This window comes from Octodon degus, unplaced genomic scaffold, assembly GCF_000260255.1.
Source record: "Octodon degus isolate 3935 unplaced genomic scaffold, OctDeg1.0 scaffold00011, whole genome shotgun sequence".
NCBI classification, from domain to species: domain Eukaryota; kingdom Metazoa; phylum Chordata; class Mammalia; order Rodentia; family Octodontidae; genus Octodon; species Octodon degus.
The window spans coordinates 7,504,196-7,509,572 of record NW_004524587.1 but is presented as its reverse complement, the minus strand read 5'-3'; positions in this window follow the sequence as shown (position 1 = coordinate 7,509,572).

Genomic DNA, 5,377 nt, shown 5'->3' with positions numbered 1-5,377 from the left:
TAAAAATAAATAAATAAATAAAACTTTGCTACCTGCCATTTGTACTTGTCTTGACCAGTTCTTTGCTCAGGACAGGAAGAACCTAGAAACCTCCAGAAGGAGCTCTAGCAGTCCAAAACCTTTTAGCACTAGGGATTGTTTGTTGGGTACCAGGAGTCAAACTCCAGACCATGTGCTTGCTGGGCAGGCACTGTGTCACTGAGCTATACTAGGGATTGAACCTAGGGCATTCACAGAGTTACCTGCCCAGCCATTTTATTTTATGTATTTGGTACACAGCTCCTTCTCAGACTCAGTGATCCTGTGGTTTTAGTCTCCCCAGTGTGGGCTTACAGGCCTGTGCCACCTCCTCACCCACTCTTGGTGGCCTGCTGGCCATGCCCGAGGGGGAGCTGGCATGGCATGTGCTATAGGGAACTGAACCCGAGTTCTTGCGCTTGCCTAGGCAGGTGCTTAGACCACTGAGCAATCTCCGTGGCTCATGCCCAGACTTTTTATAAAAATTGTTGTCAGTGTCTCACTAATTCACTCACTGAGCCACCAAGACTAAGCTCAACTTGTGACCTGTTCCTCCTGTGTCAGCCACTCGGACTTCGGGGATTATAGATGTCCATGGCTACATCTTCTTTGATTTTTCAATATAAAAATATACTGCCTCAGGAATGGGGATGTAGCTCAGCAGTAGAATCCTTGCCTAGCATGTGTGAGGCCCTGGATTTGATCCATTGCAATGCAAATGTATGCATTATAAAAAATACAAATATACAGGGATGGGGAGATAGCTCATAGAATAAGCACCTGCCTGGCAAGCGCAGGGTCCTGAATTTAATCATATATATATATATATATATATATATATATATATATATATATATCTCCCTCCTCTGGGGCTACAGTAGAGCTCAGTGGTAGAACATGTGCTTAGCATATGCAAGGCTCTAGGTTCAGTGCTTTATCAAATAAGATGAAATATGGCTGGGGATATAGCTCAGAGGCATAAGCTTCTGCCTGGCAAGCACATGGTGCTGGGTGCTGGTATACCTGGGTGATGCACATTTATGGTCCCAGCACTCAGCAAGTTGAGGCAGGAGGTGTTTTTGGTTTTTTTGTTGTTGTTTTGTTTTTTGTGCAACCAGGGATTGATCTCAGGCCCTTGCGCTTGCTAGGCAAGCACTTACTCTACTGAGCCATCCCCCTGACCCTGAGGTAGGAGCTTGAGGCCACTCATTGCTATGAGTTGAAGGTCAGCCTGCACAACACAGCAAGTTCAGGACAGACCTGAAGTAAATAGTGAGACTCGGTCTCAAAAAAAAAAGAAAAAGAAAAAAGAAACCAGGAATTCATTTTACCTTAGGAATTTCATTTACCCTATGTTTCTGGCCACATTTCCCTAATTTATTCATTCGATGGGTATCTATTAATGTAGATCAGGTTTTTTTTTTGGGGGGGGGAGGTGCAGAACCGGGGATTGAACTCAGGCCCTTGTGCTTGACAGGTAAGCTGTTATTCTACTGAGCTATCTCCCCGGCCCTGTAGATCAGGTTTTCTTTCTTTCTTTCTTTCTTTCTTTCTTTCTTTCTTTCTTTCTTTCTTTCTTTCTTTTTTTTTTCTTTTCTTTTTTTTCTAGTATAGGGAATGAAACTCAGGACTTTGCACTTGCCAGGCAGGTGCTGTGCAGCTGAGCTGTATGCTGAACCCAAATGCTACTTTTTTTGGTCTTTTTTGAGACAGAATTTTACTATGCAGTTTCAGGCTGGCCTTGAACTCACTTGGTACTCCAGGCAGGCACTGGACTCATAGCGGTCCTCCTGCTTCAGCCTCCTGAGTGCTGAGATTACAGTTGTGTACTACCATGCTCAGGTATTAAGCATTTTTTGTGTGCCAGGGTTTGCTCAAAAACTTGTGGACCACTTGAGCAGCTCTCCTTGAAAGAAGAGCATGTCTCCATTTTGACTGAGCCTGACCCTATTTCCTGGTATTGTTCTGTACAGAGCTGGCTAGGACTTCTGTTTATCCTTCAATTGGCCTTAAGCAATGTGTATTGGTCTAGCTGAGGTGCTGGTGATAGTCTTTGAAGGTGGTTGCTTGTTTCCCTGGTACCTACACCTGCTGCTCTTTAATGTGAGCTGGATCAAGACAGGACAAAGAGCCAATGCTCCATGCTGCCAGCTGGGATCAAGCCTTGGGATAGAGGCTGTGACTTCCTGGGGCTTGAAAGATTACATCAAAGCTGAAGCACCAGGCCCTCCAAAATATTAGATACTATCTCAATAGCATAAAGCAGATCACTTTCTCTGCATATCCTCTCTGCATATGGCAGAGGTAAATGCAGGCCACCCACCTAGCTCAGCTCACTATGATCACCTACTTCACACAATTTTTGGCCATTCCTCCTCAAGCCACTCCTCTACTGAATAAAACCGGGTGAAGCCCTGGGTCCCTCTCTTGGTTCCAGAAAGCCATCTCTGTGGCTGAACTTACTCCACTGAGCTAGAGCTATCTCCCCAGTCCTCTACATAATAATTTCAAGACCAGCCTTGGGCCAGGGAGAGAGCTCAGTGGAATAAGTGCTTGCTTGGCAAGTGCAAGGTCCCGAGTTCAATCCCTGGTAACACAAACACACACGACCAGCCTGAACTGAATAGTGATTTTTTTTTTTAAACATTTATTTAGTGTGTGTGTGTGTGTGTGTGTGTGTGTGTGTGTGTGTGTGTGTCTGTGTGGCCAGCTCAGCCCACCAGGGGGCGGGGCTGGCTGGCATGTGGCGCCGGGGGATTGAACCGTGGTCCCTCTGATTTGCTTAGCTTGTTCTAAGTAGGTGCTTTAGACCACTGAGCCATCTCACCAGCCCAATAGTGAGATTTTTGTTAAAAAAAAAAAAAAAAGTTGTAGCTTATAGGAAGAGAGGCCACACTTCTATCCCTGTTATTTTTAGTCTTTCGAGACAGACCTTGTTAAACTGCCCAGGCTGGTCTCAAACTCTTAATCCTCCTGTCTCAGCCTCAGAGTAGCTGGGATTACAGGCATGTACCACCATGCCCCAAAGTGTGAGACTTAAGGGCCAAAATACTGGAGAGAGGGAAACCACAGAAAGAGCCAAAAGCTGCAAACAAATGTCTCTTGTCACTAGCTAACTTCTAAACTGCATCCAATGGGCCAGACTCCAAATGCAGAAACAGTGCTGAGAGTGCAGAAGGGCTGGGGAAGCGGAGTGTGGGGTGAAACCCTGCTGGGTGCAGGTGCCAGGGCCCACACTCCAGGCTTTTAGCTGAGGCCCCACAGGGCCACACCCTTGAGGAAGGGCAGCACCTAGGAATGAGGACCTTGCCCCGGAAGAAAGGAGGGAACAAGGACAGAGCAAACCTTGTAGAGCCTAAATCCTGCCCCATGGGGACCAAAGACAGCTCCAGGATCCTGTCTGCCTAAAGACCAACAAAAGCTGAGCCTTTTTTCTTTCTTTGGGTATTGGCTGTTGAATCCAAGGCCTTTGCACTGAGCTAAATTTCTAGTCCAGCCACCACACTTTTAAAATTTGAAAGCCAGGTGTGGTGGTAAAATGCCTGTAATCTCAGTACTTGGGAAGCTGAGGCAGGACTGTTGTAAATTCAAGGCCAGCCTGGGGCTATATAGTGAACTCAGGACCAGCCTAAATTTTATAGCAAGGGCTTGCCTTAAAAAACCAAAAGTATGGGGCTGGAGAGATGGCTCAGTGGTCTAAAGCACCTACTTGGAACAAGCTTAGCAAAGGCTCGGGGACCGCGGTTCAATCCCCCAGCACCACATGCCAGCCAGCCCCGCCCCCTGGTGGGCTGAGCTGGCCACACACACACACCACTCTCTCTCTCTCTCTCTCTCTCTCTCACACTCTAATAAATAAATAAATAAAAAGACAAAAGATGTTTTTAAAAAAAAAAAAAAAAAACCAAAAGTATGGGGCTGGAGAGATGGCTCAGTGGTCTAAAGCACCTACTTGGAACAAGCTTAGCAAAGGCATCAGGGACCGCGGTTCGATCCCCCAGCACCACATGCCAGCCAGCCCTGCCCCCTGGTGGGCTGAGCTGGCCACACACACACACACACACACACACACACACACAAATTAAAAAAAATTAAAAAAAACAAAAAGTATACACATAATGAATTTTGAGACAGGGTCTCTCTATGGAGACCCTGGCCGAATTGGCCAGGCTAGGATTGAATTTGCAACCCTCCTGCCTCACCTCCTGCAGCCCTTGGATTAGTCATGTACTTCGATGCTCTACTAGTCTTCCCAGACTTGACTTCACAGCTAAATAATCTGAAAATTTTCAAAAATGTCTGATAAGGGCCTAGTGTGGTGCTGCACACTTGTAATCCCAGCTGGGATTACAGCTCAGGATGAACCCGTTTTTCATGAACTACTTATGAAAGAGCTATGCAAACTGTAAGACAAAATAGTACAGATGGCTACTGATAGCAAAGTTACTTTTGTTTTTGGAATTTTACTTATAGGGCTGGGGATTTATCTCAGAGGCATAGCAGCTGCCTGGCAAGCACAAGGTCCTGAGCTCAATTTCTAGCACCCACCTCTGCAAAAAAGAATTTCATTTCTCCGTTCACTGACACAAAGAAAAACAGCACTGTGGGAAACAAGGGTGCTGGCTTTCTTAGCAAGAGGGGTGATTTTTTTTTTTTTTTTTTTTTTTGAAGAACCAGGGATGGAACTCAGGCCCTTGCACTTGCCAGGGAAGCGCTTATTCCACTGAGCCATCTTCCTGGCCCCCTAGAGGGGTGATTTTGACCCCAGGACCTGTCACCTTTCCCCTTTCCTTTCCTGTGGAGGACAACAGCAAGCTTTACCTATAAGCCATCTTCTAGCAAACAGCTATTTTACCTGGAAGACCTTTTTGGCCTTTCCAACCCAATCCCAAAACATTTTTTTTTTTTTTTTTTTTTTTTTTTTTGTGTGTGTGTGTGTTCAGGGGTTCATTATTTTTTTGGAGGAACCGGGGATTGAACTCGGGCACTTTCACTTGCCAAGGAAGTGCTTATTCTACTAAGCCATCTCCCTGGCCCCTAATTATGATTTATAGTAAGATTTCTCAATTCAAATTGAACGAAGAAACTGAAGTAGCTTAGAAATGAAAGGGAAAGTTCTTCCCTCCTCTTTCTCCCCTATTTCAGTCTCCAGGTTTCCAAGAATCACAAAGAAGGGGCTGGAGAGGTAACTCAGTAGAATAAACACTTTCCTGGCAAGTGCAAGGGCCTCAGTTCAATCCCTGGTTCTGCGGGGGGTGGGGTGGGGGAGTAACACAAAGCCATAGGGGCCGGGGAGATGGCTCAGTAGGATAAGCGCTTGACTGGGAAACACAAGGATCTGAGTTCAATCCCCAGTTCC